General features: G+C 42.1%; 1 long non-coding RNA gene across 2 annotated transcripts in view; it reads right to left on the bottom strand.

Annotated features, from left to right (window-relative positions):
- Nucleotides 1–12,000, bottom strand: part of LOC144322597 (uncharacterized) — a 144,301-nt gene that overhangs the window by 57,647 nt on the left and 74,654 nt on the right. The gene's annotated exons all lie outside the window — the stretch shown is intronic.

The raw sequence follows: 12,000 nt of genomic DNA, 5'->3' as shown, positions 1-12,000 counted from the left end.
GAAGATTGAAAAATGCTGACTCTAAAGTGACCTAAGTAATCAAGTAATGCTTACTGCAAAAGTCTAAGATAAATTACCAAACTGCCTGAAGTAAAATGTTAAGTTCTAGATTTCTCACTCTTCTAGTTTCCAAATCCCACTTCCAGAGAGAATCATGATTGACAGGTGGTTTTTTTCTTTTTCATAATATTTCCTTTTATTTTCTACGCATATATACCATACGTGTATGCATGTATATGTGCATTCATGTACACATTTTCACGGAAATGCAATCAATGTTTATGTATAACTTGTTTTATTTTCCATAGAAAGTTATATTTTAGACATCATTCTCCATGAATCCATATATTTGCATCTTCTTATTTTGGATGGCTGTCTGGTATTCCATCAGTGAGGTGGACCACAATTTGACTCAAATGATGTTTAAGGTTCTTCTTCACTTATCACTCTGGGAAATTCCACTGCCTTTCTTAGATTTCAAGGAAGGAGGCAGTAGGATGATATTCACAACCATTCAAAATGTCGCTTTGTGTTAAAACAATCCTCCTACTGGGAGAAGAGGGGAGGAATGTCCTTCTAGGTCTCTGCAAGTTGCTCATCTCCACAGAAGTACCATGCTATTTGGTTTGATAAGGAGTTCTCAGAACTTTTCTGTTACTGGGGCTCCTGCAGGAGAGTTGGCATTTGGAGAGTTGGGGAAGCATCAGCAGGGGTTCCTCAGGCAGGAAAGCTTACTCTGTTCTGAGCAGAATGCTGCTGGACTGGATTCAGGTGGGAGGCTGGCTGTTTCCTCATTTTAATCGGTCAATCAACAAACAATTTTTGAATACCTGCCATGTGCTCAGTGTGAACCAGCAGGGGAAACATGATTCTTGCCTTTGAATAACTTATAATCTGGTTAGGGAAACAAGATTCATGAAGCAGTGAGTAAGATCTATTAAGCAATATGTAAGCAAGTGTTGTCGAGTTATGTCCTAATAAAAGTGCTGTAAGGACCGCTGAAAAGGATAATATGAGTGTGGGCTGGGATAATCGGGAAGATCTCTCTGGAAAGGGTGAGATGTGAAATGGCTCTAGGAGATGGGTAGCACTCCAATAAACAGAGTACTTAAGAGGGACTTTCCAGCCCCAACCAGTGTGCAGACCTAACCTTGCAAGTCGATTGGTAGGAATACTGAATTCAGTTATTTGGTCTAAGTAACAGGAGAGGTCTAAGTTCTCTGTGTGAATTCCCAGATACGGAAGCATCCTACAATTCTCCTTTGCTCACGAATCACAGATCCCTCCTGGTGAATAAAGAAAATAATGATTACTTACTATCATGAAAATAGGTTGCAGGGCTTTGGTGGTGTTGATGTTTATGGCCTGCCTCTCTTATTTTCAGGCACATCATGACTCTTACTTACCAGGGTTGCTGGAGAACTTTGGTTTCTGCTGCTCCCAAACCAGAGCAAAACATTACATTTGAGTTTCAGATATTTTGACCATAATCAGAAGACAGACAGTCCAAGATTTACTTGAAAATGGATATGATGCTCTCATAAATGTTGGTCCATTGAAAAACCATGGTATTGGTGACTTGGCATATCCCTTTGAGCCTAACTTTACTCCGAGTATGTTCTTAGTGTTGTATTCCCACAGGGTTTCTGTAGATGTGTGTGACAGAGATTTCTCTTTTAACCAGGGTTGTAGGAAACTAAGGAGGTCTTAAAATCTAAGTGATGTGGGAGAAGGAAGATCTGCTTTCCTGGGGGTTTGCCTTAGAAACTTGGGCAAGTTACTTCACTCACTCGGGAGGGACTAATTCTGCAAAAGTAAGAAAAAGTATTTGCTGGGGCAGAATGTAGTGTCTTGTTCTTAAGTCGTCTCAGAAAAACAAGGTTGAACTGACTCAGGTGTTCTTATCCTAGGGTATTTTGGGTGAATGTGAGGGCAGTCCTGAACCTCTTCAATTTTATGCAAAGCATGGTACATGTGTGTATTGCCGGAAAGAGACTCCAACCCCATAGCTTTCATTAGATTTCTAAGAAGTTCATGCCCTCCTCGAAGTTAATCACCTCTGGATGATAGGAACTCTAAAGGCTTTTTAATGTTTGAAAATTTTATCATTCTTTGATGTTCCATCTTCATAGTAAGACTTATAGAGTAAATATTTTTACAGGGAGAAGGATTTTCACAAATCCCTTTAAATCACACCTTCTTCACTTGAATCTGAGGCTAATTCTATATTATGGAGGAATGTTTTTTACCAGAGAATTCTATGAGACCCAAGGTAATATAATTTTTGTTCCATTAAACTTGGGAGTTGTTTATATGTCAACAATGTTGTTTATTGCATTATTAACACTATCTACTCTAAATGACTTTGGGGAGAAAACATTGTTCCTTCAACCCAAGTGGTCCTCAGAGTTCTCAAAGATCTATCTTTGCATTAAGAGGTTAGGTATTCCAGGGTAAAAATGTGTTCATTATCTTACTTTGCTTCCTTAAAAAAAAGACTTCTCTGAGTTACTTACTCTTATTGCCTCAGTGTTTTTTTTTTTTTTTTTTTTTCAGATGGCCACTATAAGGCTGTTCACGTGCAGAAACTTTCTGTGTCTTTCACAGAAGCAATGAGAAGGCATTGCCCGATGACACCCAGTGTCTCTTTTATAAATATAGTCAGGGCCACCTGGGTGGCTGTCAGTTAGGCATCTGATTCTTGATTTCAGCTCAGGTCATGATTTCAGGGTTGTGAGATTGAGCCCTGCGACAGGCTCTGTGCTCAGCATGGAGTCGGCTGGAGATTCTTTCTCTCCCTCTCTCTCTGCTCCTCTCCCCACTCATATGCACACACTCTCTCTCTCACTCTCAAATAAATATATAATAAATAAAAACTAAAAAGTATATATAGTCAATGAGACCCTCTTTGAATTTAAAATCGGGGGAAAAAAGATTTTGAAAGATCAATCTGAATTTAAATATCCCCAAAAGAAAGATAGATTTGTATTCTTTCTGTTAAAAAATAACACATGACATTTATTTCTCTTTTTGCTTTATCTGCTGGGACTCTCAGAACTAAAGTCAATGCCTAAATGTAATTTGCAAGAGGTTATTCATTACAGATACTTGTACACATCTCTATTTTCCTACATTTACTCCAATGCTACAATTTGTAATTTTTTTAAAAAAATTATAAAACAATATGTTTTCACTGAAGAAGAATGCAGAGGAAAGAATCATGAGTAGTTTCATGCTGAGAAATAACACCTGTTAACTTTCTGGTCTTCCAGTGTTTCTTTTATGCATAGATGTACTTTCACAATGTTGTGATCGATTGTACATGTTGTTACATAAACTCCCCTTTTAATTAATAATATACTATGAGATTTTCAATTTCTGTTACTTTTCCTTAAGAACATGATTTTTGACAATCGTTTGGTACTCTATAACAAAGATGCTCTGTTATTTTACGCTAAAGTTGGTATCTTTATACATGGAGGCTTAGGGCTCCTTTTTATTAGAATAAATATCCTGGAGTGGAATTACTAAATTACTAAACCTATTTTAAAGATTTTCACTAATACTGAAAATTTGCTTTCCATTACTGTGGGAACAATTGCACCCCATACCAGCTGTGTTTGAGGGTGGCTATTCCTGTACACCATTGTCAACACTGAATAGCCCTTTTTTCTTATAATCTTAATTTCTTTAATAGAAAAAAAAGGTATATCGTTCTTTGAATTTATGTTTCATTGATTTTAATATGATTTAATATTTTAAAAATGTGTCAGCCATGTGGAGGTTTTTATACGTGTGAGCTGTCCATTGTTGTCCTTTTCTCATTTTTCTACTGAGGTGTCTGCCTTTTTTCCTATTGTCTTGCAAAAGCTCTCCCTATAGTTAAAATAATACCTCTTTGGCATCTATCTTGCATATGTTTCTCTCATTTGCATGCCCATTGCTGTGAGAGGCATGTAGTACCGGGAGTACAAGTAAAGAGACTCCAGAGCTGGACTCTCTGGGTTCTTAGCACAACTCAGAAATTATTCCACATCTTTGTTCATCTCCTTCCTTATCTATAAATTGGGCTAATAGTGCTATCTTTCTGATATGTACAAAACTTGGAATAGTGCCTAGAGTATAATGTGCACTCAATACTAACTAGTTTCATTAATTAGAAGTCTATTTTCAAATGCCCTGCTTTATATTGAGCCAACTGAAGAGTTGTCTTATATCTTTTTAAGGGAAAGAGTTGTGGGAGGAGGGGGGGGAGGATAAAAGGAAAGTAAAAAAATGTCTGTGTCAATACCATTTACACTTTGTGACAGCTTTGCAAAGAACAAGTGATACTTCTCCAGATCCAAGTTTGATTTACACCCGAAATAAATGTAGGTGCAAAGGAAAAGAGAACTCAATATACTTGGAATGTGCTGGTCATCAAATGCATAGTTATTGCATCTATTTGATTGTTTTGGTTTAAATGACAGATGATGTTCCAGTGGCCTTTCTCTTGGAGGATCTCAGGATGTGTCACAGGTCTTTAATTTAAGCCTCATCTTTTCCACCCAGGAAATAATCGGGGTAGGGCTCTCTTGCTTAAAGGAGGAGAAAATGACAGGCACAGTGTGAGGCTCCTCCGTGAGGGAGCTGCTGCAGGTGAACCACCAACCCTGGAAGGGCAGACATCAAATTTCGCTGGACACCGGAGACCCTCCCCACTGAAAATAAAATAAATTGTGTTCCAAATGTGGTTTCGAAACGAGGAGCGAAGAGCCTCCAATTTGAAAATCATCACATCCACTGTGTCTTCATCCTCCAAATGAGGACTCTCTTACATTTTAGTCAGTGTGCCATGTTCCTTTTATATCTGTTCTCGAAGTCTTGACATCACTAAAAATAAATGACTCAATTACGCTTGTGCAGAAGCAGCTGGAAATCTACCCAAATCTTCCCAATCTCTAAACTGTGTAAACAGAGACACCAAAGAGGGGGGGGAAAAAAGAGAAAAAGAAACAAAAATGAAGACAGTGAGAGAGTTTTAAAAATAAGAAGTTCTCCAGGAGAAGCTCAGGGAAGAGAGGAGGGTGCTTATACTCCTTTTTTTTTTTTTTCTTTTTTTGTTCCTCCACAGCACACTGTCCTCCCTAAACCTTCGGGTCCAGGAAGCAAACCAGGTGGAAAAAAGGATCAAGAGACTTTATAAACACCTGGCAGAGAAACGCGCCCAGCCAACACACATTCCAGTGCTCACGGGAAAACGTTGGCAGCCGCCTCTGGTCAGATGGCCCAGGATCTTGGGGGCCTCGGCTCGCACTTGAGGGACTAATGGGAAAGATGGAAACAGAATCCTGGCCGGCCAGCAAGCCCCAAGATACAACCACAAACCCCCTCAGTTTCCAAAGACTGGTCTTTTGTGGTGGCTCTCAGCTCAGAATGCACAATTACAAAAATGAAATGTTCCAAGCGTCCTATACACCCACAGCATTCTTTCTTTTATTTACTGTCTTGGGTCGAAGAATATACTTTGTCTCCTCGTGTCCTTTTGCCAGGAAAGAAAAGCAGGTTTGGCCAGCAGAAAACCTGATCGTCTCTATTCCTTCCTTCATGTTACTCAGGAGATGAAGGAAAAGGTCAGAGCAGTGGTGCAGCTCGGCTGCCTCACCCCTGCGTCGGGCTGCACGTTGTCTACACGCTTCAAGGGGGAGAACTGCACTGGAGATGAAAGTAGGTCACAAGGCGGTGAAAGGGGACCGAGACTTAACCGAGGAAAATGAGAAGTGAGAGCTGGGTTAAACCCGGGGCCTAGAGCCCTCGGTGCTTCTTCTGAGAGGTTGACCAGAGAGCCGAAGGCCTGCGTGGCCCGGTGACCCCTGTCTCCTTCTCCTGCTGCCCGGCCCCTGCTCTGCTCTCATTTCAATCAGTAAACGCAGCGCCTGTGGGAGCCAAGGAATCCGTGAAGGGACCCTGCGAGGGCAGTGGCAAAGAGCTTTCCTCTTTTTCCACACAAAGACAGGCCAAAGGGGAATGGTTTAAATTGCTTCCAGCAGGATTTAGGTTCGGCATGAGGAAAATCTCTCTGAGTGCGATGAGCCTCTGGAATGCATTACTAAGAGAGGCACAGGAATCCACTTCAGAGATCCCTGAGGACGCCATGGAATGCTAATCTTTCCTTAATGGCTAATATTTTGGTGTAATCAGAGGCGGAGGCATGGATGAGCTTTCAAGTCCCTCTCACTCCTGAGATTTGAATATGAAATCTGGCAGCAGAATGAAAGAGCAGTTGTCCTGTGGCATCTTCAGCCTCCGAGCCCTGCTGCATTTAGGTCACCTGAGGCCCTGTGGGTACCTGCCCCCGCTGGTGACTGGGTGTGGGTCCTGCGTGGATAGGTCTGGAGGTGTGCAGAGGCCTGGGGAGGGCGGGGGTACGGGGGAGAAAAGAGTCACGTTGAAAACAACAGGAGTGGAAGAACCGGAAAGTGAGTCTGAGCCAGAAGTTTTAGGAAGTGCTGAAATTTGAGTGAGGGAAATGACAATAATCTATCAAATATTGCAAGAGGTAGGAACCAGACCAGAACTGGAATGCAGAGCCAAGGCTCCCAAGCTAGATAGAAGGAAGATGGAGAGGGAGGGTATTAAGGGCAGACTTTTACCTATGGGGTGCCTGAGACTCACCATCTCACCACGGGTAAGTCATAGGAGTCAAGAGTGAATGCATGAAATGCATCAAATATTTGTTATCAGCAAAAGTTGATATCTAGAAATTTATAAATGAACCTAAGAATGGCTTCAAGGGTATCGTTGTTAAGAATAAAATAATTATATCAGTCTTTGGCCTTTTGGTTTTCTGGGGTAAAACCTAATGGGTAGGGAATTAGGATAATTTAGTATTTGATCTTGAAGGTGCTTCATGTAGGTAACGGGGGCCACATGTTTAACAGGCATGGACTGGCACTCAGTGAAGACCCTGTGGATGGATCCTGCGGCCACAAGGTCATCAATGGGGAGTAGGCAATTAGGTGAGTCGGTCAGGCCACCCGGAAGTCCATAGCTTAGTACTAACATACTCATCAGTGTGTCTTCATTGTGATAACATTTGCCTGTGCAGGGTCAGCATCGTTTTTCCTTGATGGTTTTCTTTCTCCAGAGCAACTATGTCACACAAGAATGTTCATTACTATTGATCGGTTTGGTAGAAACAACCTGTGTGTTTATATGCTGGGGTATGAGTTAGCCAACATGTTGCTCTCCAGTTTGTGAGTTGTTGAGCTAACAAGCAAAGAGAAATGGTTGGCCTTCCTATCCCTTCTGCTTCACAGTGACATTCATGCAACATTGTGTACCACGAACTAGGCTGTGGAATAGGGAGTCAAAGATGAATAAGGGAGGTTTCCTGCTGTCAAGGCAATCTATTCGAGAATAGCCATTAGCTTACATCAGGCCTCTGTGTCATGGAACCCATGCTGAGAGGAGAGCAGGAATGAAGCCATTATTGATGAGCATCGTGACTCCTGGCATTACATTTTGTTTGGCTAAGACACTGATTTAATGAGAGAATGTAATCCATGGAGGTTAGTAGAAGTCATAACCCTTGGAGAGGATTGGTTAACACACCATACCATTTGTTTTCCTTCCCCGCAGGTAGAGTTTTAACTGGAATACTTGAAACCCCATCATTCTCTAAGATGAAGAACAAAGAGAATAAAACTAGTCAGAAACCCAGCAGCCAAGGTGCTCTAATCCTCTAGGCAAATATTTAATAAATGGGTTTCCTTCCATGATGCCTCCATCAGAATGGCTCTTAAGGCAAGAGGTTCTGAGACTTTCTGCTCCTCAAGGGTGGGTGGAGTGACTTTATTGTTGATGTCAGGGATGATGTTAATGATGGTGGGGGGGGTAGTTGTTGAACTGGTGGTAATTGTCTGAATCTCACCACTGACATTTCTAGGAAGGAATTTTGGCCTTCGTGATTTTGGCTGCAAAAAGTTGGTAAGCTAACCTTCCCTTCCCCCTTCCCATTTTCAGCTCCTTTGGGGGAAGAGGAAAACCCCAGACACCAGCTTTCTGGTAACATAAGAAGCTTCCCATAACCATGTACTATAAATTATAATAAGCACGACCCTTCTTTTTCTCTTCCTCTTTGTTTCGCTCCCTGAGCAATATTGTAAGAGTCTACACAATCTCATAAGGGACTTGGCTGGCAATCAGTTGAAGATACTGTTCCTTTGGCAGCAGTTCCAAGCAACTAGACTAATGTATTCCTTTTTGCTTAGTTTCTACAAAATTGCATTATGGTTCTACACAGCTGAGGAACTGGAAGAAGAAACCAAAGCGTAGAGAAAGTTAAGGCACAGACTGGCAAAGCCACTCAACCAAGCTGTATTATTTCACCCGCTTTATGTCATGGTTGTACACAGGTGGAGTGTGAAGTTGCTGTCTCTTTGGGGTGTGGCCTCTTGGCAGTCAGTGAGGTTCAGTGTCACCGGTTGACCAAGAGGCAGCTAGCTAGGGCTGTGATGAATCTTTATGGAGGTAAAATCTTTTGGGCTGATTTTTTTTTTCTTTGTGGTGCATTCCGTTTTAGCTTCACCTTTGATCTTGAGGAGTCTGACTGTGTTTGGGCCTGGAGGATACACTTAATGCACAAACACCCCTGGAACAAAGACCTCGGGCCAGTTTGTGCAGGCAAATCAGAGGAACAAGACTGTTAGGCCATTTGCTGCCCATCTTGCAGCCTTAAGCAATAAATACTCTTAACACCAGCACTTGCTACCTGTGCAATCTGGGGTCAGTTGTCAGCTTTTTTTGCCCCTACAGTCCTTCATTTGTAAAAGGAGGGTAGGAGGCAAATGATCTCTGAGTTCCCTATAGCTCACTTAGAACAAGCCTATAAAAGTAAGTCAATTTCTCTGACATGCATTATTAGTAGATGGAAATACTTTCCCTATCTCCTGAAAAATAAATAAATGTACATAGAGTGTTATCAAACTTAAAGTTTCTAGCCATTATTTTAAATTTCATTTCATAGAAACTGAAACAAATTTGGACCAAATGTATTATCCACATGAAATAAATGAAGCTTTAGTCTGGCTCGGTGTCATAAACTGTGTGAGTTGGACTAGCCTGGGTGGGCCTCTCTCTGAGGCTGGGCTACATCCACAGATAATGCAAGGAAGTTCAATCCAGCTTAAAAGTGAGGCCCGAAACACATGTACTTCTAGCTCCCATGGCCTCTTGCTAGCTTCTCTGCTTACCCCATGTACCTGATAGTTCAGTAAGAGGACATCTTTTTTTTTTTTCTTTTAAGATTTTATTTATTTATTATGGAGAGAGGGCACAAACAGGGGTAGCAGTAGGCAGAGGGAGAGGGAGAGGCAGGCTCCCTGCTGAGCAAGGAGCCTGGTGTGGGGCTCATCCCAGGACCCTGGGCTCATGACCTGAACCAAAGGCAGACGCTTGGCTGACTGAGCCACCCAGGTGCCCCAAGAGGACATCTTTTACCTGTGTCCACAGTTTTAGCTCTCAGCCTCTTACTCTGAATCATTTATTGAAGCTTGTTCTCTTTTGCTGAGGATCCACCCTATTGCTAACCTCAGTACTCATTCTCTGTTTCTGTGCTTGCTTTGCCCTCTGGACTTTATGGTGGGCATTATAGTCCCAGCTAAACTTCCTTCCATAAGATTTCATTTCACCCAGATAGACTGCTTGTAGACTTCCCTGGTTGAACCTAACATTGGTCACTACCCATGTGAGCTCTGCAGCCATGGGCATGATGCTTAGCAGTTTTTGCTAACTTCCACTGGCAGCCCCTGAATGTGGTAATGGGTAATAGGTGAAGTAGAAGCAAACGGAATCAAGGACCTAAGAAAATTTTACCAGGGTTTCTGATGGATGAGCACAGAGTGGTACCCCAAGATGTAGGTGTACGGTGGGAAACAAGGATGGAGAGTAGGGCCTCATCTACTGGACGAGAACTCAGAGTTTGGGCTCTAATTCCTGATGGTGGTGGTGTTGAGGATTCTGACACGATTGAGGTTCTAATGGCTCCAGAGATCCTACCGGGTCATAATAGCATTGCCAATTAAAAAAACCTTATTATGTCTGCATCTTTACCTGCAGGGTTATAATAGTTACATTTCGGGTAATGAATCCTAGCCATTGTGAGCAGGCAGGCAGTCTGCAATCTCTGAAGCAATACAACCATGACCTTTAGTCTATGGATAGGTACCTACTGGGGCTCTGCTCTGTCTCCCTTGTTTTTCTCTGCAGGTGGCAGGCTTAACTCACCTGGTCCAAGTACATGATATTTAGCCAGGTGTTAGAAATTTTGATGGTTTCAGACCATTCTGGGCCAGGTCAATTACATGAAGCCAGAGTTTCCTCTTGTGAAACAGACAGGAGGAGGGCTGTCACCAAAGGAAGTGAGTTGAGCAATAGGTGGGTGAGTGAGGACAGCATGGTGGCATGGGGCGAGACAGGGAGGAGTCTAGTACAAGAGTCAACAATGAGTTAGGGGGGGATGGCACTCCCTAGGGACTCAGTAAGTACTTGGGAATGAGTGCATGAATAAATCATTCCAATTTTTCCCAGACTCAGGATGAAAGATCCAGGCTAAAGATTAATTATCCAAACTGACATACCAGGTCATGGTTGAACTATTAGCAGAAGTGACTCAATGTTGAGTCCCATAGCGAGAGACTCCTCCTGCCTTGTACCTCTAACCCCTGCTTGTTGGTCTTTGGGGGAAGGTTGAGTTGTGGGAAGGAAGGGGTATGAGGAAACAGAGCTGGATAGGGCTTTTCAGGGCAGTGTTTTTCAGAGCCAACCCATTTCTGGCAAAAAGTATTACTCTCTAGGCAAGTGTCTATTTGCTATGTTGATCTAATACAACATTAACTTCTGAAACAGTTGCACTCACTTTGCCAATTTTCCAAGCTCAAAACAGGAATGGAGTTAATAAAGTAACAGGCATTTTGGATGGTGAAGCTTTACTTTAAAAATGCCCACATGTGCATAATTTTCCACTTTCTTCCTAAATTCCTATGCCTGGAAGGAGCCTTAGAAATCTAAACCTCTTGTTTACAGATGAGAAAACTCAGGTCATGAGAAGTAGAGGATTTGCTCAAAGCCACATGGCTATCTAGGGAAAAGCCAGGATCAGAATCCAAGATCTCAGACTTCCGGAAAGTGCTGTTTTAATTCTATTCCAATCTTTTAATTCATGAATGGATACCATTGAGGGGTTTGGAGATACTCTTCAGCATCAGGGAGCAATCAGCTTGCTCCTGCACACACCACGGATTTGCTGCAGTGGGCAACTGCAGCCATGAAGAATCATGGTCTTCTCTTAAGGGGAGTTTCCTAAGGTTTGGCAATGCAGTTGGGAAGTGTTATCTGAGCTGATATTTTATTTTATAGCAACTATTTTATGTTGTGATATTATTGATTATGATAAGCTGGCTCATTCACATGTTCAGTCTGCAAATACTTGTGGATACCTATCATGGGCTTGCACCATTTTAGGGACTGGTAGGAGTGTGGCAGTGGTGAGTATGGCTTCCTTGATCGTTGGCCCTATGGAGCTTTCAACCTAATCAAGGGTCTGGAAAGCTGTGTTTTGTTCATGTCCACTTTGCTATATCAACCCAAAGTCCCCAGTTGGATTAAATCCTTGTCTAGCTCCCTGCCCTGACACTCGAGTTGATAAAAACGGACTTCAGAAGAGGAGAACACATGCTTTTTAAAAATTATTTAACCCTTTGTGAAGCACTTCTTAGTGCTACTAACTCAGAAAACAAAGCGAGGGGAGGTTGAAAGCCCTTAAATGTCAGGAGAGCATAGAAACTGCAGGAAAGTGACTTGTTCAAGGCCTTGAATGTTGGTAAAGTCAAGAAGGGAACCAGATTCCTGGGCTCTCATTTTATGACTCTTTCATAAGAATGGCAATCTTCTAAAAATCCAAAAACATTAAAAAAATTTGAAAACACTTCTATCTCTTTACACAATAAGAAACTCTCCTGA

This window comes from Canis aureus, chromosome 10, assembly GCF_053574225.1.
Source record: "Canis aureus isolate CA01 chromosome 10, VMU_Caureus_v.1.0, whole genome shotgun sequence".
In the NCBI taxonomy this organism is placed as follows: Eukaryota; Metazoa; Chordata; class Mammalia; order Carnivora; family Canidae; genus Canis; species Canis aureus.
This window is presented reverse-complemented; position numbering and strand designations above follow the sequence as displayed.